This window comes from Chlorocebus sabaeus, chromosome 1, assembly GCF_047675955.1.
Source record: "Chlorocebus sabaeus isolate Y175 chromosome 1, mChlSab1.0.hap1, whole genome shotgun sequence".
NCBI lineage: Eukaryota > Metazoa > Chordata > Mammalia > Primates > Cercopithecidae > Chlorocebus > Chlorocebus sabaeus.
Genome location: NC_132904.1, coordinates 104192383 through 104211681, shown reverse-complemented (window position 1 = coordinate 104211681; position 19299 = coordinate 104192383). Strand labels below are relative to the sequence as shown.

Sequence of the window (19299 nt, the reverse complement as noted above, 5' to 3'; positions counted from 1 at the left end):
GAGAGTGAAGTATATAGGGCCAAACACCTACATCAAGAAGTTAGAAAATAATCTCAAATTAACAATCTAACATTTCACCTAAAAGAACTAGAAAAAAAGAGGATAAATCAACCCAAAATCTAGCCAAAGAAAAGAAATAAGTAAAATCAGAGAACTCAATTAAATTGAAATGTGACCATACAAAATTGACCATACAAAAGGTCAATTTAGGAGAGCAAGCGCTGGGCATCTCAGGTGCGCTCCTCGGGCCTCCAGTGGCCGCTTCTTGGTCAGCAGGGGCTCTTCCACCCTGCTGCAGGCAGAGGTGCTGGATGTGGATGAGGATGACTTGGAGGTGTTCAGCAATGATGCCTCATTGATGGACATGAATTCCTTCAGCACTATGATGCCAACATCCCCTTTATCAATGATAAACCAAATCAAGTTTGAAGATGAACAAGATTTAAAGGAATTCTTCATCACGGTTGATGAACCTGAAAGTCATGTTACTACAATAGAAACTCTCATTATGTATAGGATTATTACTAAGACATCTTGTGCAGAATTTGACTCCAGTGAATTTAAAGTTAGGAGATGGTATCAAGATTTCCTTTGGTCAAAGGGAAAACTTTAAGAAGCACACCCCACTCTGATTATTCCACCATTGCCAGAAAAATTTATAGTAAAAGGAATGGTGGAATGCTTTAATGATGACTTCATTGAGACACGCAAGAAGGCTTTACATAAATTTTTGAGCGAATTGCTGATCATCCAATGTAGACTTCAAAATTCTTCTCACTGCACAAGCTTGGGAACTCTCTTCTCACAAGAAGCAGGGTCCTGGACTGCTAAGCAGGATGGGGCCAACAGTCAGAGCTGTTGCATCCTCAATGAGAGGAACTAAAAACTACCCAGAAATCTAATTATACTAAAGAGCTTCTGCACAGCAAAATAAACTACCATCAGAGCAAACAGGCAACCTACAGAATGGGAGAAAATTTTTGCAATCTACCCATCTGACAAAGGGCTAATATCCAGAATCTACAAATAACTTAAAATTACAAGAAAAAAATCAAACAACCCCATCAAAAAGTGGGTGAAGGACATGAACAGACACTTCTCAAAAGAAGACATTTATGCAGCCAACAGACACATGAAAACATGCTCATCATCATTGATCATCAGAGAAATGCAAATCAAAACCACAGTGACATACCATCTCCACCAGTTAGAATGGCGATCATTTAAAAAGTCAGGAAACACTAGGTGCTGGAGAGGATGTGCAAAAATAGGAACACTTTTACCCTGTTGGTGGGAGTGTAAACTAGTCCAGCCATTGTGGAAGACAGTGTAGCGATTCCTCAGCTATATAGAACTAGAAATACCATTTGACCCAGTGATTCCATTACTGGGTATATACCCAAAAGATTATAAATCATGTTACTATAAAGACACATGCACACGTATGTTTATTGCAGCACTATTCACAATAGCGAAGACTTGGAACCAACCCAAATATCTATCAATGATAGACTGGATTAAGAAAATGTGGCACATATACACCATGGAATACTATGCAACCATAAAAAAGGATGAGTTCATGTCCTTTGTAGGGACATGGATGAAGCTGGAAACCATCATTCTGAGCAAACTGTCACAAGGACAGAAAACCAAACACTGCATGTTCTCATTCATAGGTGGGAATTGAACAATGAGAACACCTGGACACAGGGCAGGGAACATCACAGTGTGGGGAATATCACACACAGGGGCCTGTTGTGGGGTGGGAGGAGTGGGGAAGGATAGCGTTAAGAGAAATAAACATAAATGACGAGTTGATGGGTGCAGCACACCAACATGGCACATGTATACATATGTGACAAACCTGCATGTTGTGCACATGTACTCTAGAACTTAAAGTATAACACACAAACAAACAAAAATTAACCTTAAATGTAAATGGGCTAAAAGCCCCAATTAATTATTTTTTATTTTTAAATTTTATTTTACTTATTTATTTTTTGAGACGGAGTCTCGCTCTGTTGCCCAGGCTGGAGTGCAGTGGTGTGATCTCAGCTCACTGCAAGTTCTGCCTCCCAGGTTCATGCCATTCTCCTGCCTCAGCCTCCCGAGTAGCTGGGACTACAGGTGACTGCCACCATGCCTGGTTTTTTTTTTTTTTTTTTGTATTTTTAGTAGAGACGGGGTTTCACCAAGTTAGCCAGGATGGTCTTGATCTCCTGACCTCATGGTCCGCCCTCCTCAGCCTCCCAAAGTGCTGGGATTACAGGTGTGAGCCACTGTGCCCAGCTAAAAGCCCCAATTAAAAGACCAAACAAACAAAAAACCACCCAGGAGAGTTCATGGAAATGAATTAACTATTAAAATTTTTAGCCAGAAAACAAATTTGATAGATAAAATATCTCAGAATTTTCAACGAAGGGAATATTTTGATGAAATGAAAGAATATGGTCCAATTCATATTCTTTGGTCAGTGTCAGAAGAGGATCTGGTTGATAATCTAAAAGATGTTGCCAGCTGCATTGACAGATACTGTAAGGCCACTGAAAAATGGATGTTTGGACTCTCAGAGGCCCTGCTTCCTGTTGTACATGAGTACGTGCTTTATAGTGAAATGTTAGTGGGTGTTATGAAAAGAAGAGACCAAACACAAGCAGAACTGGATTCCAAAGTTGAAGCTTTGACCTATAAAAAGGCAGATAGTGATCTGCTTAAGGAGATTGGAAAACTTGAAGATGAAGTGGAATATGCTAATAATGCCCTGAAAGCATAATGGGAAAGATGGCAACAAAATATGCAAAATGATATCAAGTTAGCATTTACAGATATGGCTGAGGAGAGTATCCACTATTATGAACAGTACCTTGCTACATGGGAACCATTCCTTACATCACCAACCTCCACTTGGAAGACGCCTCTGAAGATAAACCTTAATTCCACTGAGGACTTCTGTTTAATCTTTGGGAGACAGCGTTTATCAACCAAAGTTATTATTTCTGGATCTGCCATGTCCTTTATAAAGTGCATGAAAAATGTTTTATACTATCTGGAAAAACCAACAACTTGAAACCTCAGGTACTCCAGTTCATTGATATGAATTTGAAGATATATCTATATATCTATTTGTATGGCTATACATCTATATATATATATGTGTGTGTGTGTGTGTGTGTGTGTAGAGGCAGAGAGAGAGATTTAGCTTGGTTTTAATTATGTTCTTAAATTTGTATGCCAATAACTTATATAGATTTTTTTTGTTAAATATTTGACTGTGGAACATGATATTTTAAATATGTTATGAGGACTCAGTTTAATAAAAAGTTTAATATGAAAAAAAGATCAAGGTAACCAAAAGTTGGTGCCTTGAAATAATAAACAAGATCAATAGACCACTACCTAGATTAACAAAGAAAAAAGAGAGAAGATGCTAAAAATCACAATCAGAAATGACAAATGTAACATTCAGCTGATCCCACAGAAACACAAAAGACCCTCAGAGACTATTAGGAAAGCCTTTATGCACAGAAATTAGAAAATCTATAGGAAATGGATAAATTCCTATGAACACACAAGCTCCCAAGATTGGTCCAGGAAGACAGAGAAAACCTAAATAGACCACTAATGAGTCCTGAGGTTGAATCAGTAATAATAAACCTACCAACAAAAAAGGCCCTGGATCAGATAGATTGACAGCCAAATTCTGCCAGACATACAATTAAGACCTGGTAACAATCCTACTGAAAATATTCCAAAACATCAAGGAGGAGGAACTCCTTCCTAACTCATCTATGATGCCAGCATCATCTTGATACCAAAACCTGGCAGAGACACGTGAAAAAAGAAAACTTTAGGCCAATATCCCTGATAAACATAGACACAACAATCCTCAACAAAACACTAACAAACTGAATCCAGCAGCACATCAAAAAGTTAATTTATCATGATCAAGTAGACTTTATTCCTGGGATGCAAAGTTGATGCAAAATACACAAATCAATATACATGATCTGCCACATAACCATAACTAAAAACAAAAACCATACGATCATCTCAATAGACACAGAGAAAGCTTTTGAAATAATACAACATCCCTTCATGGTACTAACCCTCAACAAGCTAGGCAGCAAAGGAACATATCTCAAAATAATAAGAGCCATCTATGACAAACTCACCCTCAACCTTATACTGAATGGGCAAAAACTGGAAACATTCCCCTTGAGAACTGGAACAAGATATGGATGCCCACTCTTGCTACTCTAATTCAACATAGTACTGGAAGTCCTAACCAAGCAGTCAGGCAAGAGAAAGAAATAAAAGGCATTTAAACAGGAAAAGAAGAAGTCAAACTATCTGTCTTCACTGATGATATGATTCTATACCTAGAAAATGCTTATGACTTTACTAAAAGACTCCTAGAACTGATGAACGACTTCAGTAAAGTTTCAGGATACAAAATCAATGCCAAGAGCATTCAAGCTCAGAGCCAAATCAAGAATGCGATCCCATTTACAATAGCCATGAAAAGAATAAAATACCTAGGGATATAGCTAACCAAGAAGGTGAAAGATCTCTACAAGGAGAACTATAAAACACTGCTGAAAGAAATCAGAGATGGCAAATAAATGGAAAGATATTCCATACTCACGGATTGGAAGAACCAATATGAGTAAGATGGCTATACTGCCCAAAACAATTTGCAGGTTCAACACTATTCATATCAAACTACCAGCATCATTTTTCATAGATTTAGAAAAAACTATGCTGCAATTCATTTGGTACCAGCAAAGAGCCTCAATAGCCTAAGTAGTCCTAAACAAAAGGAACAAAGCAGGAGGCATCCCATATCTGATTTCAAACTATATTACAAGGCCACAATAACCAAAACAGCATGATAGTGGCACAAAAACAGACACATACACCAATGGAACAGAATAGAGAATCCAGAAATAAGGCCACACACCTACAACCATCTGATCTTCAAAAAAGTGAATAAAAATAAGTAATGGGGAAAGACTCCCTGTTCACTAAATGGTGCTGGGATAACTGGTTATCTATATGCAGAAGAATGAAACTGGACCCCTACCTATCACCATATACAAAAATCAACTCAAGATGAATTAAAGACTAAAAAGTAAGACCTAAAACTATAAAAATCCTAGAAGAAAACCTAGGAAATATCCTTCTTGATATTGACTTTGATAAATAATTTATGGCTAAGTCCTCAAAGGCAATTGCAACAAAACCAAAAATTGACAAGTGGGATGTAATTAAATTAAAAAGCTTCTGCTCAGCAAAAGAAACTATCAACAGTGGACAACCTACATAATGGGGGAAAATATTGGTGAACTGCATCCAGCAAAGGTCTAATATCTATAACCTATAAGGAACTGAAATGAACAAACAAAAAACACCACCATTAAAAAGTGGGAAAAGGACAGGAACGGGCACTTCTCAAAAGCAGACATACGAGTGGCCAAAAACATGAAAAAATGCTCATCAACACTAATCATCAGAGAAATGCAAATCAAAACCACAATGAGATTTCATCTCATGCCAGTCAGAATGACTTGTTAAAAAGTCAAAAAATAACAGATGTTGGTGAGGCTATGAAGAAAAGAAGATACTTGTAAGACCATGTTCTTTGCAGCAACGTGGATGCAGCTGGAGGCCATTATCCTAAACGAACTAATGCAGCAACAGAAAGCCAAATACCATATGTTCTCACTTATAAGTGAGAGCTAAACATTGAGTACACGTGGACATAAAGACAGGCACAATAGACACTGGGGTCAATGAGTGGGATGAGAAAGAGAAAGGGAGACAAGGACTGAAAAACTTATACACTGACTGAACACTTATACACTGCTGGTGGGAATATAAATTAGTCCAGCCAGTGTGGAGAGGAGTTTGGAGATTACTGAAAGAACCAAGAGTTGAACTGCTATTTGACCCAGCAATCCCATTACTGGGTGTATACACAAAAGAAAAATAAATCATTCTATCAAAAGGACACTTGCACCCATGTGTTCATCACAGCACTATTCACAATAGTAGACATGGAATCAACTCAGGTGTCTATCCATGGTGGACTAGACAAGAAAAAATGGTACATGTACACCATAGAATACCATGCAGCCATAAAAAAGAAAGAGACCATGCTCTTTGCAGCAACATGGATGCAGCTGGTGGCCATTATCCTAAGCAAACTAATGTAGAAACAGAAGGCCAAATACCACATGTTCTCACTTATAAGTGAGAGCTAAACATTGAATACACGTGGACATAAAGACAGGAACAATAGACACTGGGCTCAACGAGAGGGATGAGAAAGAGAGAGGGAGACAAGGACTGAAAAGCTACCTATTGGGTACTATGTGTCCTACCTGGGTCAGTATCACACAGTATGTCCATGTAATAAACCTGCTCGTGTATTCCCTGATTCTAAGAGTTGGAAAATGAGAAGTCTATCCACAGCTTTCCTTACAAGTTAAGAAGATTTTGTTGTAGTTTTTAAAGTTATATATGCAATAGTTTAATAAGACTAGTTGCCTTTACAACAAACAACAGCAGTGCTCCACTCACTCCTATCTCTTCCTACTCCCACCACCTTCATCTGTTTGCAAATTCATTTCATGTTTACTTACATATTTACTTTTGCTCATTCATTTCATGTTTACACTTTTTTTGTTTGTTTTTGAGACAGAGTCTCACTCTGACGCCCAGGCTGGAGTGCAATGGCACAATCTTGGCTCACTGAAACCTCCGCCTCCTGGGCTCAAGCGATTCTCCTGCCTCAGCCTTCTGAGTAGCTGGGCTTACAGGCATGCACCACCATGCACGGCTAATTGTTTTTGTATTTTTAGTTAAGACAGGGTTTCACCATGTTGGCCAGGCTGGTCTCAACTCCTGACCTCAAATGATCCGCTGGCCTCAACCTCCCAAACTGCTAGGATTACAGGCGTGAGTCACCATACTCAGCCTACTGAATATACATTCTTAAAAATCCCCCTTTCAGTAAGATACTTCTGCTCTCACCTATGCTTGTAGTCTTCCAGTCCAGAAACTCTCTCCAGGAAATAAAATGTGGGTAGGGGGAGGGCAGTTATTGGTTGTGTCAAGGTTGAGGTGGGGGAAGGAATCTTGGGACCAAATAATTTTTTTAGAAGCTCTCTCAACCAGTTCTTATTTTAGCCGCCCGTCTCTTCCTCGTCACTGCCACCAATTTGAACAGTATAGGTCAGGGTAGCTGGGCTTTCCCTACTACCAGTTTAAGATTCAGCTGTCTTAGCTTTGCTGAGTCAGTTACACCTTTCTTTGCTACTTTTTCCTTTCAGTTCTTCTTGCTCTTATGGCTTTATGCTTTAAGAAAAGTCCCTCTACTGTCATTTTAATATGTATTAGTCCATTCTCATGCTGCTAATAAAGACACACCTGAGACTGGGTAATTTATAAAAAATTAATGAACTCACAATTCCACATGCTGGAAAGGCTTTAAAATCATGGTGGAAGGTGAAGGAGGAGCAAAGCACTTCTTCGATGGTGGCAGGAGGGAGAAGAACAAGTGTCCAGCGACGAGGGAAGCTCCTTGTAAAACCATCAGATCTCATGAGAACTAACTCACTATCAGGAGAACAGGATGCGGGAAACTTCCCCCATGATTCAATTATCTCCACCTGGTCCCTCCCACGACACGTGGGGATTATGGGAACTACAATTTAAGATGAGATTTGGTGGGAGACACAGCCAAACCATATCAAGGGATTAAAATTAGAAACACATGTTCAGTCTGCTACTATTGTTATATTCATCCAGAAGCCCAGAAAACGTTCCAACTATGGGTCAAGAGATACTATTCCTATTACTGAATCTCAAACATCAGTTGAAGCCAGGAAACTAGCAAGAAGATAGCATAAAAGCTCAGATCTTAGACTCTGGAATAACACCTGAGGTTAAACCCTGTGTCTGTCATTTGCTGGGTTTCTGACCTTTTGACATTTCCCTAACCTCTCCCAGCCTCAGTATTTTTCATCTGTACAACAGAGATAATAATGTAGCTAATTAATGAGCTTAAAGTATATACACATATATGATGTTCTTACATTGTCTAAATTCTAGAAGACAGTAAATGCTCAATAAGTGGAGGTAACTTGGGTGCCCATGGAAAGACAGTCAGAAAAGGGAAACCGTATAAACAATTCCACGTTATTGAGCACGCATTACAAACCAGGCACTATGCTAGGCACTGGGTATATAATGAAGACAGAACATGTAGAAGGTTAGCCTTCAAGGAGCTTAGAGTGTGGTCACGGAGAAAACAATATATAAGCACAAGCAATATATAATTACAATGTGTGATAAGTGCTATAAAAGAAAACAGAATGCCATGAAAGGGAATAACAAGGGGGAATTCACTTGGATTAGCTGTTGGGAAAAAATCTCTTAACGAGTGAGAATAACACATATGCGGAATCCAGACTAATGCCGAAGTGGATCAATAAAACGCACATGCTTTTTAACCATTCAAAGTGAATTAATATTAACCTGTAATATACAGGTCAAAGGCATTAGAGATGTGACCTTGCTGTCAAGTCATTTAATTTCTCTTGGCCTTAATTTCCTCATCTATAAAATAAAAGTTGGACAAAATAATCTCTCAACTCACAGCTTCTACAAGTTTATGCAAATTTAGGAATGTAAGAACATTATAAACAAAGTTAAAAATCAAGAAAACAGCCTGGCCGTGGTGGCTCATGCCTGTAATCCCAGCACTTTGGGAGGTCGAGGTGGGCGGGTCACCTGAGGTCAGGAGTTTCAGAACAGCCTGGCCAACATGGTTAAACCCTGTTTGTACAAAAAAATACAAAAATTAGCTGGGTGTGGTGGTGCATGCCTGTAGTCCCAGCTACTCAGGAGGCTGAGGCAGGAGAATTGCTTGAGCCCGGGAGGTGGAGGTTGCGGTGAGCCAAGATCGCGCCACTACACTTCAGCCTGAGCTCTAAAGCGAGACTTTGAGCTCAAAAAAAACAAGAGAACAGATTTTTTCGTTTTAGTCTTCTCTATTATATATTTGTACTGAATTTTGTTTTTTTCATTTTTACTGAATCATAAATATTGTTTAGAAGTGATAAAGCTAGTAGTGAAACATCTTTCCTCCCCCATCAATCTCTTTGCAAGGATAACCCTCACTAATTCAGGCCCAGCATGTCGCTCTTCATTTGTTCTGAGTATATGACATTATGCTCTCAGACATGGAAACCATAAATGTATACAACACTGGAAGATAAGTGACCAAATATTAATCATAGTTAACATTGCTATTTTCTGCTTAATTGGTCCTTAACTTTTTCTCCTTTTCCACAATTTGCATATATTACTTTTATAATTAAAAAGTTAATTATTCAAATAAAATAATGTTTACTGTGGCGAATAATACAAAAGCATGTTATCTCTTATTGTCAAAGAGAAAAGAGAGCTATCCATTTGATTAAAAATATTGTGTGGAGATGGTTCTAGCTAGTAATTACATTTTGCCTCCACCAAATTATTTGTGAAAATTTATTCGGTTACTTTTTTAAAAAGTGACAGCAAGGCCATGTTTCAATTTCTGATTTCCATGTTTAATATTCATAAAAGGAAGTGCTAGCTTTTATCAGCAAGGTATTCCTTTCATTAATGAGTTCAGGGGCAGATTTCTTTAAAAAGAAACATTTCTCTAACATCTTTCAGTAATTAGTAGAATTGAGAATTTATCAGACTTGGAAGAGGGATGGTGGATCTCCATTCTTGTGTAATGTTTTTAATCTTCTTAATATCTTGGTTTTATTGCTTTTTAGGGATTATAAAAAGATTGGTAGGATCTAGCATCTATCTATCTATCATCTATCTATCTTCTCATTAAATGATCCATTTTGGACTCCTCTATCATCAAATTATGGCAGGACTATGCTAATTCTTTGAGAAGTTCAGGTAGAATTTCATGATGTCATCTTGTTAATGAAACTTCAAGAGATTGGGGATGTTTCATGAATGATGTAGATGGGATCAATGGCTGGGTACCTGGAGTTAACTACAGAGGCTCATGAATCCTTATTTGTACCAAGCACAACTTAAAGGACTGAACACATAATATTTACTACCATTTTTCAAATATTTATATATTCTATGGCATTTAATATAATGTGAATTCATTTAAAACTATTCAACCATTTTGTCAGTATGCATGTTGTCAATAATATTTTTTACAAGATTGGGAATTATTTATGTAGTGAAATAAACACTTGATTTGAAATCTGTATTTCAAATGACCATAAATATTACTTTTATCTATAAAAGGTAAGATTCCATTCTGGGTTGATCATTTAACTAGTTGTGTGGGTCATTTATCTTTCCTCATTTGAAAAATAGAGATAATAATACAAACTATTCTTACAGGAATTTTATGAGTCTCAAGTGCTTTGAACATGCCACATACTTTGAAAATATTGGATGTCACTATGATGACAGCTATTTTCATGATCATTTATATAATGATATGAAGCGTAATAAGAGAGTTGAAAAAACTAATCCCAACCTCAGGTTTAGAGAATCACGTTCGAGTTTTCTTAAGTTCATATACAATTATATTTTGCTGTTTCCTGCAATAATAATTTATTTTAAGAATAAAAGTAAAATTACTTGGTCAGCATGACTGAATGAGTATATGCAGAAATCTCCACCTTCTGTCCTACATATATAGAAATGAGAGATAAAATATTAAACAATATATACAATCACACTAAAAAAACAATTGCAAAAAACCCACCATAGACACATTTAGAGAGAGAAACTACAGAGATAGCAGAACCTGAAGATACACAGTTCTCGGGAAGCTGGGAATGGAGACAGAACAAACGTCAGTGCCTTCATGAGATCAAGAGTTAAATGTGCTCCAGACTTGAGAATGGAAATCAGGTTTTTCAATCTGGAGACAAAGAGCTATTTTCTTTGCTTTCAAATATCAAACATGTCCTGTGTTTAAAAGGCAACTGAGGCCAGTTGTAGTGGTTCACACCTGTAATCCCAGCACTTTGGGAGGCTGAGGCAGGCAGATCACCTGAGGTCGGGAGTTTGAGACCAGCCTGACCAACATGGAGAAACCCTATCTCTACTAAAACTAGAAAATTAGCCTGGCTTGGTGGTGCATGCCTGTAATCCCAGCTACTTGGGAGGCTGAGGCAGGGGTGTCACTTGAATCTGGGAGGCGGAGGTTGCAGTGAGCCGAGATCACGCCATTGCATTCCAGCCTGGGCAACAAGAGTGAAACTCCATCTCAAAAAAAAAAAAAAAAAAAAAAAAAAAAAGGCAGCTGAAATAAATCTGAAATTAATTTACCTATCATTGGAAACCTATTACTTTTTTTTTTTTTCCTTTTTTTTGAGATGAGTCTCACTGTTGCCCAGGCTGGAAGGCAGTGGTGCTATCTTGGCTCACTGCAACCTCCACCTCCTGGGTTCAAGTGATTCTCCTGCCTCAACCTCCCAAGTAGCTAAGATTACAGGTGCCTGCCACCATGTCTGGCTAATTTTTTTTTTTTTTTTTTTTTCAGAAGAAATGAAGTTTCACCATGTTGGCAGGGCTGGTCTTGAACTCCTGACCTCAAGTGATCTACCCACCTTGGCCTCCCAAAGTGCTGGAATTACAGGCATGAGCCACCATGCCCAGCCAACGTACTACTTTTAATTGAAAAAAACAATTACTTTTAATTGTAAAAACTGCAATTACTTTTGCACCGACCTAATACCTCTGTTCAAGCCTGGTAGCTGAAACAGACATTTCTGCATGAGACTGGAATTTGAGTTTGTATAATATACTTGGTTGTAATTGGGTTGCCTGAATAGGTGGGAATCCAAAGGCAAGATTATAGTGTATGACTTGGTTTGAGAACAGATAACTGGTGAGGCAAAATATAGGAGAAACCCTTCACTGAGGATGAACTCTCAAACCAAAAGAATACAAGGAAGCTCAGTGTCATGAAAAGTAGTCAATAGAATCTATAAATAAGAAAATTCATAGCCAAGGAAAGAAGGCTAATAGAATAATCTGAAAGGGGCATGAAGTTGAAAACTGTCAACCTCCTCAAAATAAAAAAAAAAAAAAAAAGGAGGACATGAAGTTTAAAATTGTCAACCCCTCTGCAATAAAAGCCCCTCCAAAGCAAAATTATTATCCATAAAACAAGACTAAGTATTTATGAAAGCAGAAGAGGAAGCTATGAAAGAAAACTATGGGAAATCTTGAAAATAAAATATAGTCACAAAATTTAAAAATATAATGGGTGGGCTAAATAGTAATTTTAAAAGAGTCAAAGAGAAAATGAATTAGAAGATAGAACAGAAAAATTTCTCGGGATGTAGAGATAAATAAAGATGTGGAAAATGAAAGAGGATTTGGGAAATATGGAAGAGAGATAGAATGAAATACAAAGTCATACAAATAAGTTAAAGTCTTAGAAGTCACTAGCAAGAAAGGACAGATCATCTACAATGATACATCAATCAGATCAGCAGCAAACTTCTCCGCCACAGAAATGGAAGCCAGAGAACAATGGAGCCATTGCTTCAAAGTAGCGAGGGGAAGTTAGTGTGAATGAAATTTAATAGTCAGAAAAATATCAGTGAAGAGAGGAGTCTGAAGAAAGCACATATTCAAGTATACGAGGACTAAAAAGGCTTACTACAGACTCTTAATGAAAGAATTATTAAAAGATGAACTTTGGCAAGAACAAAAATGAACTCAGAAGGAAGAAGTAGAATGTAAGAATCCTGGGTGCGACAATACATTCAGAAAAATCTCAATAAATAAATGTTGATTAAATAATAACAATCTTTCAAAAAACATAGAATATATAGCTTCTATATAGACTCAAAGGAGGGGAAAAAAATGAAAAGACAAATCAAACAAACAACAATAACAACAAAACCAACTTTATGAGACTAGACAGCAAAGAAACGGAAGAACAATGTGGCAAATAGAAAATGCAAAATAAAATGTTAGAAATGTTTCATAACAATCCAATAAATACTAATAGGCTGAACCTACTCATTTGAATATAAACACTAAGATTGAATCTTAAAAATGTAGATATGTGCAACTTATAGAGATACTTATAAAAGTAAACTATATAGAAATGTCAAAAATAAAGGGATTTAAAAATTATCAGGTGAATATTAATCAAAAGACAGCTAGTACAACATTATTTAAACAAGATAATACAGAATACAATGAAAAATATTGAATAAGAGGAAAAAATATTCTTAAATCAGAAAAAAATCTCATCAGAAATGTGGAAATATAACCAGAAAGGCTCAAAAATATAAATTAAAATATTCCAAATTACAAGGAAAATATATAAATCCAGTTACTTTGGTAGAGTTTAATACACCTTGCACAGAAATAGATCCATCAAGCAGATAAAAATTAGTAAAGGTATTGGAGATTTGAGAAATATGAATAGCAAGTTTGCTCTAATGGATATGCACTAAATCTTAGTTTTGATCATCAGAGAATACACATTCTTTTCAAGTACAGAGAAGATTTACATGAATTTATTCCATATTATGCCCCAAATACAGTTTCACAAAACTATAAGGATTCATACCAACTAGAACACATTCTTGGCAAATGAGTAAATAAAATTAGACCTAAATAATAAAAAAGAACCAAAATGTTTATATATTTGAAATAAAACCAAAACAAGCTAAAAATACTCCTGTGTAAATAATTTGTGATTAAAAAGGAAGTCCAAATGAAAAAGATATAATATTTAAAGATGACATACCAAGAGTGCTATCATATGGAAACATACCGAGAGCAGCTAAATTAGAATGTAGGAAATTTATAACCTCCAGCACATATACTTGGAAAAGAAAGAGAAAAAGAAAGAAAAAACTCCAGGCATTTAAATAAAGAAGCTAGAAACAGGACAAAGAATAAACCCAAAGAAAATAGAAGGAAGTAAACGATAAATGTAAAAAGAGAAATTAATTGAATAGAAAACACATTAATAAACAGCAAGACTTGGCCAGGTGCGGTGGCTCACGCTTGTAATCCCAGCACCTTGGGAGGCTGAGTCTGGTGGATCACCTGAGGTCAGGAGTTCGAGACCAGCCTGGCCAACATGGTGAAACCCCATCTCTACTAAAAATACAAAAATTAGCCAGGGATGGTAGCAGGCGCCTGTAATCCCAGTTACTTGGGAGGCTGAGGCAGGAGAATCGCTTGAACCTGGGAGATGGAGGTCACAGTGAGCTGAGATCATGCCACTGCGCTCCAGCCTGGGTGACTGTGAGACTCCATCTCAAAAAACAAAAAATAAATAAAATAAAATAAATAAAAATAAACAGGACTCATTAAGAAGGAAACAAAAAACAAAGTAAAATGAAATAATACTAGGAAGGAAAAGACTTACAAACAATGACAATCCAGTAGCAACAACCACCCCTAGTATCCAGATGGTACTCTCCAAATGCCATTTCTCACTGAAAGGAATCAGGGGTCCTTCGCAAAATGGATAATTTCTAGAAGGAGTCATTTCAAAAGGAGGACATAAAAGCCATCTTTAAAGTGCCACTGGCCTAAGATGGAACAAATTTGAACAGTAGAAATAATTAATCAGTGGTTATTGGTTGAAACATCAGTAATAAAAATCCTCTAGTTCATAAAAATATTAAGAAATCCTCATTGGTAACCCCTGGAGGTTAATAGGACATCAAGTCATTAATATGCAAATTGTTGCGCAAAGGGGAAGAATAAAGCATTTATCCTGCCTTCCTATCTGAACTATATTTTTGGGATAATCAAATAGATTCAATGAAGGGAAGTGCTGCAGGGAAGAATTTATGTGAATATATGTAGATATATTGCATGTATAGATAGAATTAATGTCACCTGTTTGCAATCCCCATTAAATAATAGATCAAGGCAACAATTACTAAAGGCTTCTAAAACTATCAGAACTTGCTGATCAGTCTTAGCAACACTATAACTTGGAGAGCCAGACATTATCTGCCTCACAATCTTCTGTAATAAGAAGTATGCAGCACCAACTGCGAAGTATTCTTGCTATGAAAAAAAAAAAAAAATTGAACCTGAATCTAATCACCAGTTTAGAGGAACTTAGGTCTAACTAGCATTTCGTGGAAACTACAGAAGCTAGAGGAGCAAGTTAAATAATGTCACAGGGAAACAGTGCCTCCAATTCAGAATGTGGACATCATACAGGATACAGGTATATTTCTCTGACAAAGAAATGCCATAAAAAAAGAGAGGAAACTGTTAGAATATAAAGACTTATTAACCAAATATACCACATGGCCTTTGGATCCTAATTTGGACAAACTGTAAAGAGACACTTTTGAGACAATCAGGAAAATTTTAATATAGATTGACTATTAAATAGAATTCAGGAATTATCGTTAATTTTGTTAGATACGATAATGGTGTAGTGGTTCTATTAAAAAAGTGTTATCAGTTAAAGATGCATATGAAATGATCATTATTTCTGGGATTTCCACAGAAATACTCCAGAAGAAATAATGACAGAAAGAAAGAAAGTAAAGGAAGAGAAGAAGAGAAAGAAAAAGAAAAGAAAAGTGAGGGGAATAAGAATAGCGTAACAATATAGGCAAAATTTTATTAATTATTGAAACAGGATTCATTATTTCTTCTATTTGTGTGTGTTGAAAAGTTTTATTATAAAAAGTTTTAAACTGAGGGAGCATAAAATAGGTAAGAGAATAAATGAAAGTCTAGGAGAATATAATAAAAAATGATATTAATAAAATTGCAAAAAATTAAATGGACAGTTTTCTAATAATATAATAAATTGCCAGAATTGACTCAAGAATAAATAGAAAACCTAGTAAGTACCTATAACCATACAAAAATCATGAAATTAGTAGTCAAAAATCTCCTCTGACACTCCAAAAAGGTCACCAGGCTCACAGTTCAATGGGCTACTTGTAGCAAACCTTCAAAAGAAAAAGTATAGATAATACAGTTAATCCTTTAAGAATATGAGTTTGAACTCATGTTCACTTGCATGTGAATTTTCTTCCACCTCTGCCACTCCTGAGACAGCAAGACTAACCTCTCTTCATCCTCTTCCTTCTCAGCCTACTCAATAGGAAGAGGAAAAGGAGGAAGACCTTTATGATGACCCACTTCCACTTAATGAATAGTAAATATATTTTCTCTTATTATTATTATTATTTTTTTTTTTTTGAGAAGAAGTCTCACTGTCGCCCAGGTTGGAGTGCAGTGGCGCGGTGTCTGCTCACTGCAAGCTCCGCCTCCCGGGTTCACGCCATTCTCCTGCCTCAGCCTACCGAGTACCTGGGACTACAGGCGCCCGCCACCACGCCCCGCTAATTTGTTTGTATTTTTAGTAGAGACGGGGTTTCACCTTGTTAGCCAGGATGGTCTCGATCTTCTGACCTTGTGAACCGCCCGCCTCGGCCTCCCAAAGTGCTGCGATTACAGGCGTGAGCCACTGCGCCCAGCCTCTCTTACGATTTTTTAATAGCGTTTTCTTTTTCCTAGCTTACTTTATTATAAGAATACAGTATGTAATACATAAAACATACAAAATATGGGTTAATTTGTTTATACAACAGATTGTTTATGTTATGGGTAAGTCTTCTGATAGTTAAGGTAAGGTACAGGTATGGTAGTTATGGGAAACGCTGTTAGTAGTTAAGTTTTAGGGAACTCAGAAGTTATAGGTAATTTTTCAACTGTGCAGGTGCTTGGTGTTCCTCACTCCCTTATCGTTCAAGGGTCAACTGTACCTATTTTACACACACTGTTTCAGAGAAGAAAGAAAGAGGGAAACCTACTTATTAAATTAAGGTAATCTGGATGCTAGGTCTAAAGGAATCAATCATAGGAACTTGGATTATGCCCCAAACTCATATCAGCTGTTTTATCTGGGGAGGTAAGAAGGGGGATAGACATGGGAATGGTGGTTCAATGAGATCTCAGCTTGATTTATAATATTTTAATGCTTTTATTTAAAAAGACATGAAGCAATATGACAAAGACATTAAGAATTGTTAATTTCATATAATAGAAACATTTTTTTACTGTAGTAAATTTTTACATTTTTTAAAAAAAAATCTACAGCAAATCATAGTTTGCTGTTCAACTTCAACAGCAGACAAAACCATCTCTTTAAAGCATATTATTAATATGTGCCAACCTAATGAACAGCTGTCAGACCTGCTCAGTGGTAGGAAGCCTAGCATGTACTATTTTTAGATCAAGAAATTCTGAGTAGTTCAAGTTACTACAGCTCTTGTAAACATCTCCATCTTTTCTGAGCATAAACTGACGAAAGATTGGAACATTTTATTTTGAAAACATTTATTTGCCGTGACTCTTCAGAGTTGAACGGTTATTAATGACTCACTTTATGTTTATACATATATTTATTTAAGCACTCTTATGGAGTGCCTACTGCATACTGTACACTACATGGCTAGCACTAAGCCTGTAGAGGTGAGTGACACAATCCCTATTCATAGGAGAGGAGATGAATAAGAAAGTCAATGCTAACTATATGGTGAAATCAGTAGTGTATAGGGCTAGGGAGATCTCAGAGGTTCATCCATCCTAACCTAGAAGATCAGGGGATGTGGCCCTTGAATTAAGTACTAATCTTAATCATCAAATAAGGGTAGGAGTCATTGAGGGAAAAAAGAAAGATGCTCTGATTAAGAGGAAAGCATATGTAAACAAGGAGACTCTGGAGTGTCTCAAGTCCAAGATTTGTCAATGTATGTCTCACGTGCAAACGGAGCAGGTGTGATGGAAGTTGATTTGCTCTGGGAATTTAGGCACCTCCTGAGAGAGAATTCATACTAAGAGAAGAAGGGTGATGCCTATTACTTCTACGTATTCCCTAGCTGAACTTCCCCATTAACTCATGTCTGTGCAGACACTGGAGTGACAGCAAGATAGTATTCCTTTAGTACTTGTGATGGTGAATTTAATGCATCAACTTGACTGGGCCAAGAGGTGCCCAGATTAAACATCATTTATGGGTGTACCTGTGAGGGTGTTTCTGGAAAAGATTAGCATTTAATCAGGGACTACGAAGACTGCTCTCACCAGTGTGGGTGGGCAGCATCCAATTCATTGAGGGCCCAAATACAAAAAAAGGCAGAGGAAGAGTAAATTCTCTCTTTTCTTGGTCTGGAACCTCCATCTTCTCCTGCCCTTGGACATTGGTGCTGCTGGTTCTTGGGTCTTTGAACTCTGGGACTTACACCCTTGGTTCTCTTGGTTCTCAGGCCTTCAGACTCAGACTGAATTATACCACTGACTTTTCTGGTTCTCCAGCTTGCAGATGACATACTGTGGGTTTTAGGCTCCAAAATCATGTGAGCCAATTCCCATAATAAATCTCCTCTTAGATGTCTGTATATGTCCTACTGGTTCGGTGTCTCTGGAGAACCCTGATTAATACAGTATTTCTCAACAGGTTGTAACACACAGAAAGAGACAACTTCTCCACACCTACCCCAGTTTTGCTCCAGAAGTAAGTGTACTTTCGTACCTCCAATGGTCAAAAACTTTGGGACCCAGCATAGATGGCTGCAGAGAAAAGGGTTCCTTGTAGTCGTGGACAATGCCCAAGGCAAGCAGTCGTGGTGCTTGGCAGATGTGATTGTCCGTAGAGGAAGTGGCAGGGATGAATGTCTGGTGTATGTGTTGGTTCTCAGCCAGTGTGGTAGGACTAAAGGGTTGACTGTAAATGCCTGATGAATGCTGTCAACATCTAATAAAAAAAGGAATCCAATAGGAGGAAAGGAAGAAAGTGTTTACTGATTGGATTTTTCTTTTCTTTTCCCTCCCTCCCTCCCTCCCTCCCTCTCTCTCTCTCTCTCTCTCTCTTCTTCTTTCTTTCTTTCTTTCTTTCTTTCTTTCTTTCTTTCTTTCTTTCTTTCTTTCTTTCTTTCTTTCTTTCTTCTTTCTTTCTTTTTTTCTCTCTCTCTCTGTCTCTCTCTCTCTCTCTCTCTTTCTTTCTTTCTTTCTTATTTTTTTTTTGAGATGGAGTTTCACTCTTGTTGCCCAGGCTGGAGTGCAATGGCATGATCTCAGCTCACTGCAACCTCCGCTTCCCAGGTTCAAGCAATTCTCCTGCCTCAGCTTTCCGAGTAGTTGGGATTACAGGTGTCCACCACAACGCTCGGCTAATTTTTTGTGTTTTTAGTAGGGACGAGGTTTCACTATGTTGGCCAGGCTAGTCTCGAGCTCCTG

General features: G+C 37.3%; 1 pseudogene; it reads left to right on the top strand.

Annotated features, from left to right (window-relative positions):
- Window positions 1-343: 343 nt before the first annotated feature.
- LOC103248936 (sorting nexin-7-like) lies at window positions 344-2934 on the top strand (annotated as a pseudogene).
- The last annotated feature ends 16365 nt before the right edge of the window (window positions 2935-19299 follow it).